The following is a 23,931-nucleotide window of genomic DNA, read 5'->3' on the forward strand; positions in this document are numbered from 1 at the left end:
GTTACGAGCCGAGAAAGGAAATGCATTTCGCGTATGGAGAGCGTCCGGCTGAACCCGATATCGCACCATCCTATCCTCTGTGTGGAGCTTTCTTAACATACCACTTTATCCGTATCTTTATCGTGAAGTTGCTCGATTATCACCGATTGTCGACACGATAAACTTCTACCATATCTAATCATCTCTACGTGGAACGAAGGTAAATTTATTAATCGTGTCGATTAATAAATCGAATAACAATGAATAGTAGGCTACTCGACGAAGTTTCAGAGATCAGAAGAGTGGTGATTCGGGATGCAAATATAAACGATAGGAAGGAAGGAAGGAAGGAAGTTGTTCAGAAAGGGAACTCGAACGTTTGTACTCTCCATAATGGTATTCATAAATAAGTGGCGATATTGCGGCCGTTCCGTAGCGAGGTAATTAAGTTGCTCGAGTTGAACGAGCAATTTCGGGGAAAGTAAATATTCAAATGCTATTATCTCGAAGCCAGAGACGCTTCTGTAATTTCGTATTCGCGGCAAGGAATAAGGGAATAAAAAAGTAAGTCTACTTCTCACAACATCGTTCCGTCTCTAAGCAAATTCTTCTCCTAGATTTTATAAGAAATTTCTTTCATTACCGAAGGGAATGAATGAATTTGAAACACGTGAAGAGAATTATTACAATTTCCACGGGTTTTTCGATTCACTTTTTAAACAAGAAGAAAAAGTTTCTTTTGGCTTTTATTCGCAATTTTCAGGACACATTTATTGCGAATATAAGGTCGAATCGAAATGAAAGAACGAATTAGCCAGTCAATGGATGAACAATTAAACGAGGACGTGGCAAATTTTTCTTGCCGGTTCGCGGAAGACGGTACTCGTTAGGCCAGCGAACTAGAGCGAAAACTTCAAAAACTGGTGAGAGTGGCGGCGTTTGTCTACAATGTAGAAACCAGCCGATATTTCGATTCGAAATATTCCTCGATGGAAATCGACCCGGTCATATTCGAATATTAATGATCCTCGCTGTTTCAGATTTCGTTTCCCTATCCATCTTCGTCTTCTTCTCTCCGCCGATGAGAACCGCCGATTTCACGAGATGAGACCAGCTGCTACGATACTTTTTTTTTTCTTTTTCTTTTAAACGAATAACTAATATAAAACTCCGGTACAATGATTAATATATCAAATTGTGTCGTTGTAATATGTGTGTCATCCACGTAACTAGTATTTCATAGATTAAAAATCCAGAAAGAGAATTTAATTAATAATAAGAAATTATTCTTATCCTCGTTAAATTGAAGTCAAATTTCGACGAGAAATTTTAACATCGGATTAGATAAAATTACGATTGTTAAAAAGAAAGAAAGAAAAATGGAATAATAATACGGATTACGTGATAAATTATTATTCGTTGGAGGGGAAAGAAACAGAGGCGAGTATCGTTTTACGAGATATCCATCTAGAGATTCCATTCTCATTCCACTCCGATCGGGCGCAATCTTGTGAGATAACTCGTGCAAGCACGGAGGCGATCCCTGAAACGATCGCTCGAAGCAATGTCCACAGAGGGAGGAGGCGCAGGACTAGACTCCGGACGAGACAGGTAGCGCGAGAGGAGGCCGTCGGCCTCGACTGCGTTCTCCAAGAGGTCGACCCACTTCGCCCAAAGGCGAGAGGGACCGTACTGGTAGGCAGTTACGCGCGTATACGTGCACCTTATACACGATAAATATATCTACGATCTTCTCTTTGCGTGGTATAACGGCCTCACCCTTTCTCCGCTTTTCTCTCCTTCTCTCTCTCTCTCGCCATTATCGTTCTTTGTCCCTGTCTCTCTCTCTCTCTCTCTTCCCCTCGATTTGTCGATCGATAAACAAGGTCAATTATTTTTTTTCATTTCTCGAGACGATTGTCGAATACGAGTTATGTCTCGTTGTTTCGTTGCAATTGATAGAAAAATTATTTAAGATCTCTTATTTGATATAAATTATTATACGTATCTTCAAGATCGGCAATAGGAAACAATATAGCAACGAATAAATAAACAAATTAACAAAAGATAATGGTAATAAGAATAAATTTACGATGTTAAAAATAGAATTATATATTCTCGTTAAAAAGAACAATATTACAAATATTTAATTAATATATGATATAAGAGATAAGAATAAATTCTCGTTAAAGAAAACAATATTACAAATATTTAATTAACGATACAATTATTATTAATCTTAAGCTTCAATAAATCGAGGGAAAAAAATCTCTCAAATTCGCGCTCGCGACGAAAGCTTTAACTTTTTTATCGACCCGTTTATCGCCACCCCCGCTCGAACTTAACAAAAAAGTCAGAGTAGAGTCGCGTCACCGTTTCCGGAATCGAGGAATTAACCGCGAGGGATTTTCCTTTCGATCGGGCCGCGGTCTCGCTATCGGCTGTTTACGTCTCGTTTCGTCTGTCCTCGATGTCGATATTGGTCGTCGAAACCCGTAGTGCTCGGCGGCGTGTCGTGTCGTTCGCACGTGTGTTCTGTCTCTCGCGTGTGCGTGACGATTTTCACAATTCCATCCCACCCCTCCACCATCCTCACCACCTCTCGTCCATCTTCTTCGCTTCCATCGCTTACGAATCCATCCCCCGTCGCATCTTTCCAAAAAAAAATAAAAAAACGATCGTCAAACGATCGTGAAACGATCGAAACGGCAAATTTTCGCTCGAGGGGGGAGGGGGGATAGCGATAGAAATTGATAGGATACATCGCACAAGATACGAGAGAAAGAGAAGGAGAGAAGAGGAGGAGAGAAGAAGGTGGACCTACCTCCAGAAGAGGTATCGCGTGAAATCACCAGGTATTCTTCCTGGCGGGAGACGACACGTGGTTTCTGCAGGCACGCGGCTCCCTACTCTCCACCACGAGTTCCTCGTCCACGCTGGACGCAATCAGCCGATCCTCAAAACGCGACCGGTAGTCGTACCGCGTGCACGTGGAGCTCTCCCATCAACCGATTATCGCCGATCGATCTGCGTCTCGTCCGCGCAGCAGCAGCAGCAGGATCTTAACCACCGTTGCCGCGTGATCATCGACGATGATCGAACGGTCGGCCTTGCCGTTCTGAGATCTCGATCCATGACCCCGAATCGAACCGTCGATGATAATTCGAGGCGAGTATAGAATTGTGATACTACGACTTCCGTGGAAAAGCCGTGGGTCGGTCTCGCGGTGAATCACACGTATCTTCGGGGGCCGGCCATCCAGTCATCCGGCCAGACTGGATCCGACCGGATTTCACCTTTCGACCAAGAAGAACAGGGATACACAGGGTTGTTCCTCGGAGTTCAGTGGCACATGTGATCGTGATCTCTCGGAGAGCTGCTCCAGTGTTCTCGCGCGGGGGCCAGCAGCGGTTTTTGTCCTCCAGTTTCGGATCCTGAGGAATGGACGGCCAAGAATGAAGAAAGGGTGAACGTTCGGCTGCGTGGAACGTGAGAGAGAGAGAGAGAGAGAGAGAGCTGCTTCGCAAATCGGGTGAGTCAACAAGTTTTGTTTTTATTTTTTCCCCGAATATTTGTCGCTGTATCAGCTACGCCGTTTTCTCGGTATTGAACAAGCCGCGAGGCTTGTTTATCTCGTTCTTCGACGATGACGATTGTTGTGTTCGTTGATCGTTCGCGGTTTCTCGGATACTTTCTTGCGAAAAGAAAAAAAAAAACCGTGTAATAACTTGGAGACATCGTAGAGTGTCGCGAATTAGGTTATATCTTTTACGTGGAAAATTTGCCTCGAGCAACCAGCTGTTTCTGTTCTTGCTTTCGTGTTTATATTGCGAGAAGAACCACTTCGGCGGAAGAGGGGGGAAGAGAAAAACAAAAAGGCTCGTCAACGCGTTTATCAAACTAACTCTCTTGACAGAATTTATACGGTTTTTGTTAATATGCGTGTATATTAATATACTCTCGAGGTAGAAATCGCGAGAAGGAATGATAAATTGCGGATCGTAAATCTTTTTTTTTTTCTCTCTCTCTCTCGTGGAATGGATCAATGAATGCATAATTGATTTATTAACCGCGTTTAATAAAGGATGCTTTCGAAAACGGATCAATTTCGACCTACTTGAATCGACCAATCTTTTCGTTTAGATATAGAAATAAAATATGCTTTGGATCTGGAAATGATGCGAAAACAATATTTCGATAATATTATTCGATGCTTGAGTTTATAATATTTTTCGTCGATATTGGTCGATTCGAAGAGGTCTCTTTGATCAGAATTATATTCGTTCGAAGATAAAAGAATTTATTTGTAATTAACATTGTAAGTAAATTGTAATAAAAGAGGGGAAAATTCGATCGAAAAAGGATGGCTGATATAACACGTATTAGCACTGCATCATTGGTATTCCGCTCGGTCGGATTCGAATGAAAGTGATTTAATTTCTTCGAATCTGACACGCCTGTTGAATAAAGAAAATTAAACCTCTAAAGTAGCAATAGGAGTTTAGATTAAGCTGGTATATAATCTTGATATCGCATGGAATTTAATTTCTAGGTTAAGAATTCGAGTTATTTAGATAGATCGTGGTATCTGGATAATTGGAAGATAATATTTTAATATAACGCTTACTCGCTATGTTAATTAAAGTTGAACGGCTGATTCACCCGTAGAATTTAATCGCTCGCTAACCCATTTATTATCCATACGTTTCTTTTCCCCTCGATTATTACGTAACCTCTGTTAATTTTAACCACTTTACAATGAATTTTTAAAACAAAATTCTCCGATTTTAACAAAATTTTAAATATCTCCAGTAAAATTTAGCTCAAAATTGAAATAAGATACATCCACGTCGCGTTTGAAAGATGATTTAATAACAGAGAGACATTTTAGCAACAGAGCCAATTAGAATTTGATTCGTAATTTAGAGAAGGACGAAGAAAAATAGATAGATTCCCTGCCCTTGTTTATCGAAACAATTTTATAAATCCGTCGAATGTTCTTGTTGGACAAATCGTTCGTTGCCACGCAGGTCGGAAATGCGAATAAATATATCACGATAAAATCGACGCGAGGCTCGCGATCAGATTCAGAATGTATCACCGGAAGTAATCAGGAGTCCATAAAGTGGCGCGTCCCCCTGAGGACGTACAATAAACTACTTGGACGGTGTACGATAAAATTGGTTCGGGGTACGATAAAATTTGCTCGTCGAAACGAACAAGCAGCAACCACCTCGGCTAAAATCTCGAAGAATTACGATGGAAAATCCATGGATGGAAAAATGTCGGGGATACAAGGTAATAAATCCCGGGGAACCGCGTACGTAGTGATGGAATCGAGTCATGCCAGGTGATTTTTACGAAACCTGGCTCCAATTGGACTGAAATTTCCTCCTCATCACGTTCACGTAACGTAAAGAATATCTATTTATATTCTTCAGTAATTTCCTTGGAAACGTTAAATATAAATTGTGTAATAATTGGCAACTGTTTTAACATCAAAAGTATGAAATTATCAAAAATCTCGACACAATGACTCGATACAATTGCTACAGCAATTCTTGGAACGAAACGAATCGTCTTCGTACTTACGCACTTGAACTCGATCCCATCGCTGAACGCGCACCTCGCCTCTTCTAACGCGCACAATGAATATCTATTGTCCCTTTTACTTTCTCCCGCGTGCACACAACATCGTGTGCCACCTCTCGTGCAACAGAAGCCACCACGTGTATACACGTGGACACCTGTTCGTTGGATTCGATTCGAAACTGCGTGACATCTTTAGAAAATCGAACGGCCGACAACGTTCAAGGGAAAACACACGCGTTCCATTCGAGTTTAAGTGGAGTTAGAAATCGGTTTGGCTGCGCGCATTCGTCTCGATTCGACACGAGAGAGAGAGAGGATGCGCGTCGAAAATCGTTGTCGCTCCTCTCGTCGTTAGAAAGCAATTTGTCGGCGGAAATGGCGATCGAAAGAAAGGAGCGATATCGAGAAAAGTTATCGCGCCTCCATCTTTTCGACGAGCATCGTCTCGAGCGGACTCTCTTTGTTGCGAGATGGTTTTTTTTTTTTTGCTGCAAAGAAAAAGAAGGAAGGATGAAGGATGTTCATTCCTCTTCCACGGGGGAAGTTCGAAGTTTAGAGAAGGGAGGAGCCTGTTGGATGGATGAAAGAATGCTGGATTTCCTTGATCGCGATCCCCCCATTGTATTGAAATTTTTCCCGAGATGTTGTTCTTAAATTGATGGACGGGCGAGAGGAAGAAGAAGGCCGTGGTCGCTTTTTTTAATATTTCCTTTTTCCCCTCTCTTTCACCTCTCGTTATTGATATCTCTATCACGCCGTGTCTAATTCCTTGGCATGAGAGGTTTCTTGAATTAACCGAGGCGGGAGAAGAACCCGTCTAGACTAGTTTTTTTCAACCGCGGTTCAGCCGTTTCAAACAGCCGGGACTACGTAATAAGCCACCTCGATCGCGAAACAAAGAAACACGCGTCAAATACGGGTTTGTCTATTCTATCTTCGAATTTCTTCTCTCTCTCTCGTGTTATTCGTAATCGAGGAGGATAAGTTCATCTCGCGTTCCCTGTCCATTCCCTTCCTTCGTTGCATTTAAACAAAAACTTTCCTGATTTTTGCATATTCTCGCTTCAATCATTGAAATGCGGAGAAACAAACTTTCTCATCACCTCGAATTTTAAGAGAAAAATAAGCGACAAATATATTTTTTATTCTTCTAAGTCAAACGTTTATACAGTCGAAGTGAATCAGCGTGTTTCGTTCGGTTTCGTTCACTCGAAATATTCTTCTAAAACATTCCCCGGGAGAAAGTGTTGCCACGATTAATCATTAAGAGCCATCGACGACCATATGGCGAGTTGGCAAGAATGCGTTTGCACGGTAGCGCAGAGCTAATCAGTGAAAGTGCCACACGATCGAGTAGCTGCACTCCTTTTGAAAATCGAATCGACCCCATTTCCTCCCACTCGCTTCGATTCCCCGTTTGTCACATATCGCGCCCCTCTTCCTTTAAAATCCATCCCCCTTTTTTTTTAATTCCATCCTAGAACACTAACGATTCCACGCCGTTTTACTTCTCCTCGAGCGTTCCACTTAACCACTCGGTAATCGTGAACGAGATATTCGAATACCTTTCTTACGACCGACAGATATCTCGACGAGTTTCCATTATTATTATTAACGTAGCCTAATTCCATTATTACTCCGTGAAAATTGCTTAAAAACTTACAAAAGTTACGGTCGATCGTTCTCGACACATTGAATTCGATTCGAGAGTAAGTTAGACTTTTAAGATTTTTAAATTCACCGACAGTTTTTTCTTTTTCAATCGCTCGAAGCGATTTTTCACGGTGTATATATATATATTGGAAGTGTTACAAATCACCGGTACACGATATATGTCGCGTCCACATCTCGTCCACGTTTGCCCGCGTGCGGTTAAGTGGGTTACGCATCTTTCGTCTCGTTCCAGTCCCCTACTTGTCGTTTCATTTCCAACGATGACTCCGCTCCTCTGAAACCCGAGGATCGCGATCGTTTCGTCGATTCCCATCCTATCCTGAAGATTTATATCGATTCGTCACAAGTTTCTTCTTATGCATCCTCCCTCCTCCCCTGTGCAGCCCCTGTAACGCCATTTTCTAATTATCCCCCGATCCTGTCGACCGAGTTTTCACGAACGGAAACATCCACTTTCGCCCGGATGAAATTGGACGGTTGTTAGAAACGGTTGTTACGGATATACAATCTTTTTTTTTTTCTCGTAGAGGATAATCAACCAATCAATGTGTATATATACATATGTAACAGAGAACTCGTTTCCCTTTAAATCGATCCTTTTTCGAGATATCTTTTTGAGAGCAAAGCACGACGAAGAAAATGAAACGTTTCTCTTCGTTGGGAAGATCTTGTCGAAAATTAGAATTTCGTAGAGGAGGATAATGGATTATTCTCGATTAAAAATCAATTCGATATCCAGTGATCCGAGTTCGCTCTCGTCGAAAGTCGCATCGGTGTTAATTTGATCGTTGTGAAGCGGGGTAGATCGACCACAATACGGTCACCGAGACACCGTTCTCGAATCGAGAGAGCGAGCTACCGGTCATCCGACCATTCCGTTCTAGTTTCGTGTATTCAGAGCGCAAATCGATGTAAAAAATTACTTGCTCGATCTTGGTTACAGCGGTGCGTATTGTTTTGCATTTGGAGAAATGTCGAGAAACGAGGAGAGAATCGTTTTATTTATATTTATGGAACGTATGTTTCCATGGAAATACCCATGGATATCTCCAAATTTAAGGGATGATACGATTTCTTCACTCGTTCGTAACTGTGACACGAATCAAAATCGTTGACTTATCACTCGAAAAGATTCGACCCCTTTCTCTCTCCTCTCGAAGGCCATTAGACCGTCACGGTGATGGCAAAAACATTTACCTTGCCATTTGATGACCCAAAATCGGCACGAATTCGCGAAACACGGCGGCCTTTTAACGCGGTTACCAATTCGCACGAGACGCTTTCTCGGACTTAGCGTTCTGCTGTTAACGCGATCCGTCTAATTAGTCTTCCATTAGAGAAGGAGGGGACGCGTGAAAAACGCCTAAAATCGTATCGACGAAGAGGGTAATGCACCGTGTACGAAGGAAAATAAAGTTGATCCCGTAAATTATGATAAAATATCGATACATTCTCCCCGTTAAACTTTTTCCAATTTTAAGGGGGATAATTTTCGCTAAGTAGCTTGCTCCGTGACAAGTGACAGGGATTAATTAATTAACAACAGCCTCGAATCCGGCCATTGTTAGAGCGGGCGATTAACTTATCACGAACGGAAGGTTGAGACGCGTGACGAGGAAAAGGAGGAGAATCGAGGAGGGGAGAGAAGAGATGGAGGAGGAGGCGGTTCGTGGAATGGAATGAATTCTCGTGGGACGCGTAACGGCGCGAGCGGTCGTCAATTACGGAAAACGGTCCAGGGGGAGTCGAGTGAAATTACGGGCGGTGACGATACGATTGCACCGATCGGAAATGACGGAGTGGATACCACTTCTTGTGGAAACATCCGGCCAGAGATGGAGACCTGTGATGACGAGAGGAAGCTCGTGTTCCGCCGCTCTTCCGTGTCCCATTTAACAATTTTCTTCTTCTCTCCTGTCGCACGATTGATCGATTCTTTTATTCGTCTCGGATGAAGAGAAGAAAGATCGATGCTCGACGAATTTATCGCTACATCGCGGATATATAATTTTGATTTGAAACAATTATTTCTTCGTTCGTTTTGTTTGATCGTTAATTTCAATCTTATACGATATATGATATAAATGGGATAATAAGATCGTGAGAAGGAAGCGATAAGTTTCATTTTTATTGACTTTTCGTTTTTTAGGGGGAGGAAGAGAATAATTCAATCGTTGGAAAAATAAAAATTCGCAGATTATTGAAGATTATAAATTATCTGATAAAATAACTCCATTCGTATATATTTATACGAATTCAAGTCGTTTAGAAAAATTTCATCTTCGATAATTTCGAACGATATACATCAAGAGAATATATCAACCATAACAAAACAGGATTCGAGAAGTAACGTACACACCAATCTCTTCTTATCCTCTCAAGAAGAAGAAGAAGGAGAAGGAGAAGAAGACGAAGGGAAAAAAAATTATCACTTAAGCCTCTCCATCCTTTATCTTCTTAACTCGCGCCCCCTCCCCCTCGGCAAAGCGAGCGATATCCAAAGATTAATGAATCGGGGGATCGTTTAAACCGAATCCAATTAGCGTGTACGATCCACGAAAACGATCGCGTATACGGTACACGGTCGAATGGGAGGTTTAAAAAGATACGAAGCGGCGCTTGCTCCACCACCATCCTTGCTTTCCATCCGCGCGGAACTTTAAGTAACCCTGTTTTACGGTACACCGGGACTGGCTTTTATTTACAGTGCGACCAACCGGTGGCCTGGCAAGGGACCGCAAAGGGTCAATGGTTGCAGCCCGTTAAAACCCTGGCGTGGCGATAAATTCAAACCGCGGATTTCGTTCCTCGAAAAAGATCCCACGGTTCCGGTGACGATTCGGCCCATTGTGCGCGTATATATACGTTTGATGCCACGACTCCTCGTGCAGCAGAAGGAGGAGGAGGAGGAGGAGGAGGAGGAGGAGGCTTCATTTACTCGCGATGAGCTGGTTCCTGGCCAGTTCTCGAGACGTTAAAAGGGAACGAGGAAGAGAACGAATCCCGAAATTGAATTTTACGATCAGAAGCCTCTTTCTGGGAAAATTTTCTCTTTATTCGAATTTTTTTAAATGCTTTTATCATGGAATTTTTTATATCAAGTAGAGAAAAATCGATCAACCGATCTTTTCCAAAGAAGATTACAATAAAACTGTTTAATTTTTATCGTGAAAATTATCAAGAAACGAAATAGTCTAGAAAGGGGAAATGAGGAAATGGGTTATTTCCAATGAAATGGATACGTGGGCAGGGTGGAGAGGGCCCGAGGGCTCGTTCCGCCTCTGGTCTAATAACGCATGCATCATGGTGAATAATTAACATCTCGTCTAGTCGAAGGCTCGTTGGTCATGCCAAGTGAAACGAGAGAGAGAGAGAGAGAGACGTCACGGCCGTGAGAAGGCACGGCCGAACGAGGCTCGCATTTTCATCTGCTCTCTATACCGATCCCTTCGCGATCGTGAATCGAACTCGAATCGATGGACGCGTGATCGATCGTTGATTGGCGTTTCCGCGAAACTTGGCCCCAACTCTCGCGGAGGCGTGCCTCGTCCAACGCTTGGGAGCAACGACTTTCGAATACCGTTTTCCCTATCTGCGCCGCTCCGATCAAGGGAGAATCGTTTCCCTCGTTCGAATTTAATCGTGCCGCCATTCCTTGACACGCGTCTGGGGATAAGTAGGTGAAAATCGAAACTTTGCACGGAGTTTTATACATATATATATACGGCTCGAGGAGGAGAGAATTCAGAGATTCCGTGTTCGAATTTGATGGACTGATAGCTGGAGTGGAAGAAAGAAGTAATTACGGCAAATGTTGGATAAGCGATCGAGATTTCGGTGAAATTTAATCTCGATGCGGGATTCCATTCGTATCTTGCTCGATTTGCGAGCGTGAAATGATAATGAGGAAAAGAAAGGAAGCATTCGAGGGATTAAATTGAAGATGAATGGTGAATGTTGAAAACGATAATCAAGATTTTGCACTTTTCGATATTAATGAAAATTTAACGAATGCTCGAGCAGAGAATTCCTCTCGTATTATTTCGCTGAGAGTAACTGTAAGTGAAAGAAAAAGAGAGTTAAATGAAATGTGGCGTGTGTGGATCGAAAATTAAGACTTGAGAAAACGCCAGGGAATTTAAAATTCCTTTCACGCTTTATCGAGTACACGAATTCTTCTCTAATTGACGATCGCTGATCACACAAAATTGTAAACGAAATTTTTGAAGATATATAATAATAATAATAATAATTTTTGGCCAATCAATCGAATTAATCACGCGCGTGTGAGTTATACTTCAACCGGATAAAATGGTCGATACAGTTATCAGATTATTATCGAATTGAGACCCGCTTGTTCCTCCAGTCATCCTCCATAATTCACAGCCAACGCTCGCCAATTTTAAGTGAAATATTCATCAAGATAATTCCCCGACTTGATTTACTATCCGACCATATAATTTACAATCGACGAGTGTCCACTTTTCCCGCTAAAAAAATTAATCGTTATCCTAAGCTGGACACACGTGCTGGAATCAATAATATATATCCTGATACAATTCGTAGACTCGAAATAAAAATTGTTTCACTTACTACGATCGAACTAAACAACCAAAAAAATAAAAAAAAAAAATTCGAGTCCTTCTTCAATGTATGCCAACAATCGAAGCGGTTCCTTTGTACTTCTCGAAGAAAAACGCAATCGTTAAACCCGTGTAAAATATCGCGCAATCGATCGATAACCTCTCGAGAAGAATTTTCCCCCTCCTCGAGAGAAATTCGAAGAGATCGATTCGAGATAATATTCGCGATCGGCCAAGAAATCGGCGGATGATGGAATAATATATATATATATAGATTTGTGCTCAGGTGGACAGTCGGCGGAAAACAATTAGCGGGGACGACGAGGTGGACGGAGAGGTTTGTTGCGTTGGAAGGGAGCGTGTGGGGGAATGTGTGTCAATCGAAAGCCGGTTTCTAGGTGGCGTCGGGCATCACCGGCCCCGACGATTTTCAGCGTGGAATTAATGGGGATCATTAATATCGCGGTGTAATTACGTGTTTCACGCAGCCGTGTTGCGTCCTTTTAATATTCGTTATTAATATTAACCGCATAACGATCAGGGTTTCAACTCCTGGCCATTGATCGGTCCGATCTTGCCGGTAAAAATCGCGATTACTCGCGGGGTTAAATTAATATTTACATTGGGGAACGAGTCGCACGGGACGAATCACTCGTAGCGACATCCTCGTTAACGATTGAGCGAGCACTAAGGCGATAATACGTACGTGTAATACACACGCTCTTCACTTTCCACGGGGGAATTAGATTTTTTTTTTCGTATATTTCGAGGAGGGATAAACGTTTTGAAATATATTGGCCATTAATCGGGTAAGTAAAAGTAAGTAAATTTATATCCATTGAATTTTGTCAAGCAATATAATACACGCGTCGTATTGTAAAAGTTTAAATGTAAATATAAACACGTAAGAAGATTATTACTAAAGTATACTTTAGGAATAAAACTCTCTGTTCAAACTCTCTCTCATTTTTTCCTACGAATGATAAAATTATAAAAGAAAAAGTAAAGAAAGGATATATCTATCCGCATTTCTATCCGATCGTTCGAAGATAGATTTTCTCGGATAAGAATTTACAACGAGCGTTTAAAAAAAAAAATCAATCGCTGTCCTAGGTCGAACACCGGTGGAATTTATCTAAGAAAAAAAAAAAAGATTTATTCGCATAACAGCGCGCGTGCAATCGAGAGACAGAGGAGATTCGCGCAAGAATTTTCGCAAGCATGCTCACCCTGTGAAAAAATGAATGTTATGCGCGTTACACGTTACACGTTACACGCATACGAGATATACACACGCTGGCACACACCTGGCATTCACGTACGAGGAAGAAGTGGGTCACTTTTACCCCCTTGGGTAGCGAGCCTCGGATCTCAAGATCGCGATCGGCCTGCCTGCTGCAGCGCCATGCATGCGAACGATCGCTATGTTGCGTTGCATCGATCGTGCGCATCGCCACGTGCGAATACAGGTCGGTTCAAAAATATTTCCTTCTTTCCCTTTTTTCCCTTTTTCGACTCCGCCCATCCGCCCAGTCGAAGGCATTCATTATTTCTTTATTAAGACGTGTACCTCGTCCTCCTCGAAGAGAGAGAGAGATTTCAATTTTGCGTAAATTAACACGGAAATTGAATCGGTCCAATTTCCTCCCCTCCCTCTCAGCGAGTATTCATCATCTCGATCACGATTCGAGGGTCCTCGAAGATTTATATATATCCGCGATCCGGCGGGAGATAACGCCAATTATTACCACGTTGCCTTGGTGAATTTACGATATGCGTTATTTATGCGTAATTCGTCTGCTCGTCGACCGAATATGTGTAACGCGAATAATTCCGTCGCGCCTGTTCCTATCCGTTTCACGGGAGAGAAAGTAGCGCCGTGGTTTTGTAAAACAAGAAGGCGAGCATAGTTGCATAATATATATATTTAATTTATCCAGTTCGTATCCGTAATATCCGAGCGCGGTGACGCGGGAAACGGGAAACGAGGAGGGAACGATCGCCGAGTTTCACCATCCGTTTTAATACCCGGCAGTAATTTCTAGAGTCGAGAAACTCCACCGTAGAAACTCGTCGCATCTTGTATCTAAGCAATCTCAGCCGGGATAGGCTGTGGAATAATCGAGAGAGATTAATTCGAAAGAATAGAAAAGGCTTGGCTCTCGACGATTGCTCCGTCCGAGGAATCGGTCCGCGAGTCGAGCGCAACCGATTCAATAATCGCGATTGCAAGGCGTTGCTAGTGATCATTAAAATGCATCGTGCGTCCGTGGAAACACCCTTTCTAACAGTTAGATAGAGATGTATTTTTTACCGAGCCAGCCTCCTCTAAATGGCGACGCGAGATTTCTATCCGGACAAAATGGTCGATATCTAACCTTGCCAATCATCGATTCAAATTCGAATATCTCCTCCTGGCCTTCGTTCTTCGCTGTTCCCGTTTCTCGTTCGAACTATCATGAAATAGTGTATACGATTGTGTCGATTTCTTTGCCGATTTTTTAGGATATTCGTATCGATTATTGCTTCTTTCGATGAAACATAACCTCACTTTGCGATACGTACTTGGAATATCGATCATTGATTCGAATATTTACTTCGAAAGGTATCGACTTTTATTTTAGAGATGTATTTATTATGCTTTTGATTTTCTTCTTCTTACGTATGTTTAAATAGTACACGACGAGGAATATCCAATTAATTTTTCGTCTCGACTTTCTCGTTCCTTGCTTCATTATTATTCACAATACGAATTATCGAATATTAAAATTGGAAAGTAATTTTAATTAATTTAGCAAAAAATTCGAGTCAAGGGGTACACTTCGTGTTTCACAGTTTCACCCGTTTCCCATCCCACTTGCTCGGCCCGTCCTTCCTTCTCCAACTTCTCCCAATGTTTTTCTACTTCTCTTCAACCGCCAACGCCCATGACGTTCACCCGTCGACCTTCTTAAGAGAGATCCGTCGACTTTTCCATCGTCCTCGATCTCTAAACGGCCGAGGAGGGCCGAGGAGGATCAGAGATCGTCACGAAAGCATCGAGTGATAGATGACACGCTTACGATAACGAATGACACTCGATGCCCAGGTCTCGAGCACCTCCTCGCCCCTCGATCCCTCTTCCCATCTTATCGCGCGTTTACTTTCGAACAACGAGCAAATAAATGCTCGGCTAAATATCAACACGGATCGTCAACTCCGTTTTCCATTTCGTTCAAAGTAAAGATCGATTCCAGCTAGCCAAATATCTCTCTCTCTTTCTCCCCTCCCTTTCCACGTATTTGTATCCATTTCCATGCATTCTCCGCGAATGCTCGAGCCTCTGAATCCCGATTACCAGCCATTCCTATGCGAGCTTCTCAACTATTCTCCCATACGAGAACGATTTCTCTCCGCTAATCAGCGGTAATTATCTACGAGAAGAGTAATGATGGGCGCAAAACTCGAAGAGAAACACAAAAATCTTTATCTCGTCCAAATCTCTTTTATATAATAATAATAACTGTTAAGTCAAATCCTTTATCTTTTCACCCGTGCAATTTAAGAAACGACGAAATAGAATGAGAATAGGAGAAATCTTACAGAAGTATAATGAAAAAGGAAAAAGAACTTTTTATCCAACATCTCGACGAATAATAATTCAACTCTTAGATTAACACGAAGAATGGCGAAGAACGGAGGCATTTCTCCAATATACGATACAAAATGACGACGATTCTACGATCTCCATCTTTTGAAAAGGTAGTTTTCAAGTTTACCAGGAAACAGGGATACGAGAGCGCAGGGATTTTCTTCTTTTCCCTTATACAGTGTCGGGATCCGGATCGAGGCGGCGGGATCCATAAAAAGAGGCGCGGTTTCACCCGCCGCGAGGACTTCCGGTTCGAAAAGGTTTCACGTGTTCGACTCGATGGAATTTTCATCGCTCGGCCCATTTTCTCCCGGACGGGCGAATTCGCCTCCGTTCCGACGCTCGCTCGCTCGCTCGCTCGCCTTCCCTCTCCTTAAATCCTCCACGCCTCGTCCTTACGGCGGCGTGACGGATTTAATACATTATTAATAAAACGCGGGGAAATATTATCGCGGTTTCTAATCGGGTATCCGCCGGATAGCATCGTGCGGATAGAGAGGCAAGCGTGCAAGCGAAAATATCATCGGGCGAAGCGGGGAAGAAAAAATTCCGGAAGAGCAAACACGCGAGCTTTCACGTGTAATCGCGGAACAAAAATCATGCGGCTTCGTGCCGGCCGGCAATGCGGCGTCGTGGAAAAGGAGAAATCGCGAATATCTCGTTTTGTATATATATATATATATATATATACGTCGTTTTTGTATATACACAAGTATTTGCACACCATTGTATTTAAATATTAATTAATCTGTTATATTTCCCGTACAGTTGGCTCCAAAAACGTCTCTCTGGACCGTATTCTTTCATCGTATTCTCTCAAAGTACTTTTTTAATTCACCTTTCTCGAACGATTGGATTGTGTATATACATATACACGTTGAATAAAGAAAAAATAAATGAATTTCAATAGAATCTTTACGTATAATTTTAATAGAGAAAATTTTGAACAAATAAAGTGAAATTACATCCAGATAGAATGATGATAATAATTGGAAAACACCGATTCTTCCGACAAACTGAATCGAAAACATATATATCCCGATATTTGCATAATGATCGTTTTTATCGGCACGAAGAAGGCGTTAAAACGGTGTCGTTAAAGGAATTAAACGAGCCGTCCCGTGTACGACGCTAAGATTAATCCAACAGTAATCTCTCGAACGTATTAATTATACCGGCGTCCGTTCCCACTTTAATTACACATTTCACAAAGAATTCGCAAACACGGGTGGACACGTAACGATTACCCGCCAACCGTATAATCATGGAAAGTCTCTCCCCGTCTCTCCCCGTCTCTCCCCGTCTCTCCCCGTCTCTCCCCGTCTCTCCCCGTCTCTCCCCGTCTCTCCTCCTATAGAAACACTTTATATCGACGTGAGTCGAGCCAAGGTTGGATCGAATTAGCGTATTATGCGAAATAAAAGGGAGGAAGAAGAAAGGAAAGAAAAGGAACGGTCGAAACTGATGTAACCGCGGCCGGAAACGGCCGATACTTTCACTGAGGGAGGCCAAGAACACGCTGATGACGAGAGCGTGTGCACGCTTGTACGCAAGCGCGAACACGGTTGTTGTTGGAGGCGCGCGTGGGCGGAAGTTACACATTAAAGTTACGTCGAACCGGGACGGACAGGTGCACCGGTACACGCATTCCCTCCCGCATTGTTCGCCACGTCCCGGTGCATCTCTCTCTCCACGGAACGGAATCTTTTCCACGATACTGGTGGAAAACGGGTATGCCCACGCTTTATGCAAATCGAACGATCGTGTGTACCATTGGATCGGTTAAATCGTGTGTATATTTTATACGTATGTGTGTGTGGATCTTGTCACGCGAGAGGACAAGGATGGAAAAGGGATTGGATTGGATTGGTCCGTTCGTGGGAATAATCTGAGGGAAAGTGATAGAATTTTTCATCTTTTTTTTTTAAGAATATAGATCTTTCGTACGATGAGGAAATATATGGGATTGGTAGCTCGAGATTGATTCGTGGAAATATTGTTGGCAGAGAAAGATGATCGAGAGAGGGATACGATATATTTCGCGAAATTGATTGAAAGTAGTGGAAAGTATTGTTTTGATTGGGAAAAAAATGGCGCTGCATTTGAAGGAAAGGAAAGTGAAACAACCTGAATGAATTTAAAAATATTTCAAGAATTAAAATCATTAATAATAATTTCTCTGAAATTATTACAAAGATATATGTTTTTTTTTCTTTTTTTAGTGCAAGAGCCTCCAATTTCATCCGATCGTTAAATTTTCCAATGCAAAACTACCGTAGATTGAAATATCCGTAGAAATTTTTAGATTTATTTGTTGAGAATGGAACGGGCATGAAGTAACCGGGATCGTGAGCGTTACCGTTCTCCTCCTGCTCTACCGGTCGAGCCGTTTTCGAGTCGGATTAAAATTATTAATCTTTTGCGCGGCGCCTAATTGTTTGCCCGACGAATTTATCACGGCACGGCTGCTTTAATTGCGCCTACCTCGCAAGAACTAATTAAAGAAAGGCAAGAAGACTTCTTCTTCTTCTTCTCCTCCTTTCTTTCTCTCTCTCTCTCCAGTTCTTCTTCTTCATAAACACATATATACACGTCTACTTGTACGATAACATCGTCTAAACGGAACTAACGAGCGAGTTGCTCTTAATACGCGCGCGAGCGAGCACAAAGAGAAAGAGAGAAAGAGAAAGAGAAAGAAAGAGGTGGGATAATATCCGTCGAGAGAGATCCACGGATCTTATATTGTCGTGAGTTGTCCATTCAGCGCCGATAATCGCTCGTTATGCCTCCAACTTTCTCCAAATTAGCGATGGAACTCGGCACAACTCGCATTAGATAGGGTTGCTCCATCGTCTTCCTTTTACTTTCGCGCCTATTGTTGAATGGGAGGATCCATCTCGAGGGGGAAATGACGGATCGCGTGTCTGGGAAACTTGTCAGGGAAAATTGCCTCGGAAAATTGTCCGTTTTCGAGTGATGCACGTTCGAAAGTGTTCACTTGCGCGCATGGGGAAAAAACTTTCGATTCACGTAGAGTATTCCATCATCTTCCCTCTTATATTCTCTCTTTTCCAAAATCCCGTGATTGGCAATCTATTTTCTCCAGAGTTTGTTTAAACTTTAATAATTTTTCGAGAGAAGAATTTTCAATTCTCGCCTTCCTTCTTCTTTAAAATCGAAAACATTTCTTTTTTTTTCGAGAACTTTTCGAAATCTCTCTCGATATCTATCTTCTCGCCTAAAAATCCGTGCGGAGAGAGAGGAGGCTCGAGGAAGATCGAATCGATCGATCACTCTATCTCTCTATCATCTCTCGAAATCCACCCATCTCCATCACCGGTCCCATTATTATACCACCTAAGCTAACCCACATTTCTCCAACGATTCACGTTCACTTTTACGCTCCTCCTCCCCCTCATTCCCTGTGCACACGACACACCGATACGGCGGCAAGATAAATGTGGAAGGATAAATCTTCGGGACATGAGAACGTGCCAAACATTGTCTCTCGCAACGAGCTTCCGCTTAATGGGAACCGCGACCGTGTTATTACGCGCGCGATTCCGCCTCGAGGTGGCCATCAACCTCGGCCCCAAGTCGGTCATGAACGTGCTTCCTGCCGAATTTCGTCTGCCCATCCGAGAAACTCTCGCGGGGAAACCGTATCCCCGGCCGTAAAAAAGAATCGAGGCTCCGCGAGAACCGATCGTGATAATAATTCCTCGTGAAAGGGAGCGCCGTTTGACGAATTCGGGACGAGAGTAATAAAAAATTCTCTCTCTCTTTCTCTTTCTCTCGAGGGTCGATAATCGAGGAAGGGAGAAAGGTCGTGACGCGTTTCTTCTTCTTCTTCTTCTTCTTCTTCTTCTTCTTCTACGCTCGTAATTAAATACGCTCGGAGGAGAACGATTTCCTCGTGAAATTTCTGAGAGAATTTCTCCTCCCGCCCGATTATTTAGACTCGGGTCGTTACCTCTCGGAAATCACGACACTTCCAATTCAGAGCGTGAAAGAAGCGTATTTACGAGAGCCGTCCTGGGAGGTTTCGCCGTGAAAGCGAACCCTTCAAACGCTCGTTCAAACCAACGTGGACGACGCGTTATTTTTTTCTCTCTCTCTTGTAAAAAAGTTCCTCGTGTTTCGCGAATTAGATACTGGATTATCTCTTCTTTTTTTTGTATAATTTGGTGATACATAATTTGTCCAATGATGTTCCACGATATTCTCGTTTCGAATATTTTTTAGTATCGTTCAATTTTTTTTCTTTTAAATCCATTGCGGGTTGTTGGTGGAGCTCGTAGAAAATAGGTGATAACGCAGGTATCGATACAGTCTCACAATGGTACTTTTAATCCAATCCTCGATATTTCCAATCTCGTAAAAATTGAACTGTAATCGTCAACAAATTCGAAACGAACATCCACATATAATGACAATACAATCGTGTATTAAACCTCTTTAAGCTTAAAGTAGAAAACAGATGGCAATATTTTTAATCCAATCCTCGGTATATATTGGTACTTCCAATCTCGTAAAAATTGAATTATAATCATCAACAAATTCGAAACGAACATCCACATATAATGACAATACAATTGCATTAAATTAAGCTTAAAGTTATAAATATAGGATCAAAAATTCGCTATTTCTCAAACAGATTCTCCCTCGCTTACTTAGAATAGAAATTTAACTTCGAGGGATAACGAAAGATTGACAAGTATTCAAGAAAAATGTACGAGACGGATGGATTCGTGGGATGGAATCCATCATTCCGGTGAATTTTAATTAACCGGCCGCGTGTTTCGATGAATTAATCGATGAAAACCGATACGACGAGGGGGGAGTACGGGGAGGGAATGGTAAAGTCGTTCACGGTTACCGTTAATCGATGTCTCCGCGCGTTACGTTTTACTCTTACTAATTCCTGAACGAAAGTCGGCGACGACGTAGCCGAACGTACCATCCGCCGAGGTGGATAAACTCTTAGCTGGCAATTACGTGGGGGAGGAGGGGGAGGTGGAGGCGTCCCCTCCCCTTTGCCATCGAGTTAATAACTCACTGTTTTAAGAGGCGGCCTCTCGGCCACTGCATGGAACAGTTCGATAATTGCTTTTCACCAACATCTCCTGCTCTCTCTTTCTCTTTCTCTCATTTCTACTTGTGATCGTTTTCCAGGTGGGATAGAGAAATGTGAAAAACTTTTGGGCTATTGCAGGGAATATTTTTCGAAAGTATCGACGATAATTCAATTTCATTCCTTCCCATTCTCTTTTATGATCTTTTTTAAAATTTTAGGAATATTTTTTTATGATTCAATTAATTAAACATGTATAATCAAATTTAATATTATAATCCTGTTTCTTAACAGTATGGAAGAGGATTTTTTTTTTTCTAAATTTGAATCGTTCGTGACAAATTCTGAAGAATAGAACTGGAATTGAATATTCACTTAATTATTATTATTATTCAATTGTTATTTAACACCTTTGGAAAAGTAATACCAATGATAAATTGTAAAATGTGATGCAACGAAAAATGTATCAAGAGTACGAGAATGATGAAGGATGACGTGGGTGAGAGTCACAAGAGAATCGAGATCGATCATTTCGTTGGATGGAACAATCGTGAAAGTAAGAGTGGGAAAAGAATGGAGCCCATCAACGGAGAGACTTAAGATTAGCCTCGAGTGCATCGATGATTCGATGAGAAAGTTTTGTGCTTAATCTCATAGAAATCGTGAGACGTTATTTCTCTTTGCGCGAATATTTTTACTCGATTTTTACGCGCCCTCGTCAAATACGTTTCGTCTGCTTGGAACGAACTTTTTCGTCCTTTTTCAGCGAGTTATAATAATCGATAAAAATTCGCGGGATATCGAACGCTTTTCACGCTCAATCTGCTCGACGGAATTCCAATTTTAATGGCATCGGCGATGAGCGCGGCTTAAATGTAGATTGGCTCGCGATATATCATAGAAACGGGTGGATAAAGGCGAGCGGATACATCGGCACTGTATATCACTTGTCTCGTAATTAAAGCTGTGCTGCCCACCGGTTTCGATAGTGTCGGTGATAACGAGCCGATAACCGTGGATACAAATTAAACGTTTTCCAACCTTCTTTATCGTGCGAGACGATCGTACAAATTTTCCCACGAAAAATATCTGTCTCCTCCCCTTGGAATCCGCCAACTTTTCACTTTTCTTCATCACTCCGAACATCCTTAGATAATTAATTAATTCGAGATGTTTAAATCTCTCAATGAAATCCCGAAGCAACTATTCCTAAGTGATAATTTATACTCATTTTGTTGCATCAAAGTGGAGGAGAGATTACATTAATGTTATAACAAGAAACAGTTATTGCAACGAAATTCAAAATGGCCGATTCCTTTTTTCATTCTTATATAATCGTAATAACCGAGAGATCGATCCTGAATCCCACTTATTCGAATATCGAATTTAAGAAAAAAGAAAATTGCAAGAGAACGAGATGAATCGCGCAAGCAGAGGCAACGGCTAGAGAACGCGGCGATTATTTTATAATAGTTGAATGTAGAAGTCTGGGCTGGGCTGGTGAGAAACAGGAACGTGGCCGTTCGTGCAAAGGTGAGGAAAGCCGGTTTATTCGGTTCAGCAATCTCGTTCACCAAGCTGGCTGCATTCCGTCAAATCGAGTCCGACAGATTTACCGTGGAATCATGCAAATCATGCACGTCTGCCCGCCGCTATCATCCCCGTCCTCCTCCCCGGCTATTTCCTCGCGCCGCTCAGGAGGAGCGACGGGGGTCGCCCGTTTTTGCGAAAAAGTTAATCGAAAAGTTAATTTTCGGTCGCGTTCGTCCTCCTTGCACGGGCCACTTTCACTCGATTAGACCGCCTCGCCTTCGGTCCACTGCCGTATGCCCACTTGTGTGTACACTTTAGCAGGAAAAACAAGCCCGGCCCACCCCTTTTAAAGCCTGTTTGAGAATAAGATTTAATTCACGATAGGGCCGGTCTGCTTTCGCTACCAGAACACCATAATCACTCGGACACGTTGATGTATCGCGCGCCCCGGGGCCCAAACTCGCGTACACCGCTTTAATTACGGGCCTGGCAACGGCCCAGACTCCCCTATATATATATACATCGACTCATTGAAATTTGGTCCGGATATCCCTGTTGCGATCCAATGGAATGGTTATGTATCGGATCTCTTGGAAAGTAAAATTGGAATTTGTCCCAACAATCGGTTGACGAGATTTTGGAGCTCTCCAAGCTAGTTCGATTTTTCGTATTTCGTACGAAATTAACGTTTCTACGTTTGAATTTCCTCGATTTCTATAAATGATTTTTATATACATGCTTATAGCAACGAGGATTTTGAATATCTTTTGGAAATATGCTTCGAATTCTTGGGGTTAATTTGATTTTTATGGATTCGATGAATCATTATATTCCATAATTAGCGTTAATTTGTTCAAAAAACCTTAAAATAAGAGGAAAGAAGTGAGTAAGAGAAGGATACAAAGTTTGGTAAAGAAAAAGCTAGTTCGATTTTTCTATTCTATGTTTCTATGTTTGAATTTCCTCGATTTCTATATATATATGCTTATAAGAACGAGGAATATCTTTTGGAAATATGCTTCGAATGCTTGGGGTTAATTTGATTTTTATGGATTCGACTCGATGAATCATTATATTCCATAATTAGCGTTAATTTGTTCAAAAATCTAACCTTGAAATAAGAGGAACAGAGTGAGTAAGAGAAGGATACAAAGTTTGGTAAAGAAAAAGAAGAAAAATGTAACCTGATCTAATAGGATCTTATTTTGAAAAAGTCAAAGTCTTGGAGGAGGGGTGGTTGGCGTGAAAGTACGGTAGGAGAACGGTGTTGGTGATATTGTCAGTCGGCCGAGATCGATCCGTTCGCCGCGATATATAATTAAATATATCGATGGCGGAGGACTCTCGGCCAAGTAACCTCGAAATTCGATGCTGGATCTGGCTGCTCGATCCGAATATTCTCGCGTCGGATGTCCGACAGGTAACAGATACGCGCTTTCAAACACAGAATGTAAAGCGGCCGGTTAACCTAGAATATCTCTTGTTAAGGCAATGACTAAGAGATTCTAGCAATTAGTCGTGAATCTTAACGATCCTCTCCCGGTGCATCCAACCACGCCTAAGAGTCACGGAGAGGAGATTCTATTTTAATTTATTTTAATTCAACCTAAGCTAAGTTGATAGATCAGAATCGGGGGAGATGTTTATCTTCGTATTTACGATACGATTTTAGTTATCGGATTATTCCTAGAGAATAAATCTCCCTAAACTTGTTATTATCATAAATTATTTATAGAAAATTCTCCTCGAAAAATTTCATTTTCATGCGTATACGTCGCGCCAGAGAAAAGAAATATCGATTCACCGTCGGCTAATAATTACTAGTCCTTGTGTTTATTTAAAAATAAAATATTATATTTATATGT

At 41.9% G+C, this 23,931-nt stretch overlaps 1 protein-coding gene across 2 annotated transcripts in view; it reads left to right on the forward strand.

Annotated features, from left to right (window-relative positions):
• The window catches only part of LOC410624 (serine proteinase stubble), a 73,676-nt gene that overhangs the window by 19,140 nt on the left and 30,605 nt on the right, over positions 1-23,931 (forward strand). The window contains exon 1 of one of the 2 annotated variants that reach the window (XM_394101.6): positions 2,245-3,511. The exons of the other annotated variant lie outside the window; for it this stretch is intronic. The gene's annotated coding sequence lies outside the window, so the exon portion shown is untranslated. Of the gene's footprint in view, positions 1-2,244; positions 3,512-23,931 lie in introns of those variants that run through there. 2 annotated transcript variants of the gene reach the window in all.

The sequence above is a fragment of the Apis mellifera genome, linkage group LG15 (assembly GCF_003254395.2).
Source record: "Apis mellifera strain DH4 linkage group LG15, Amel_HAv3.1, whole genome shotgun sequence".
NCBI lineage: Eukaryota > Metazoa > Arthropoda > Insecta > Hymenoptera > Apidae > Apis > Apis mellifera.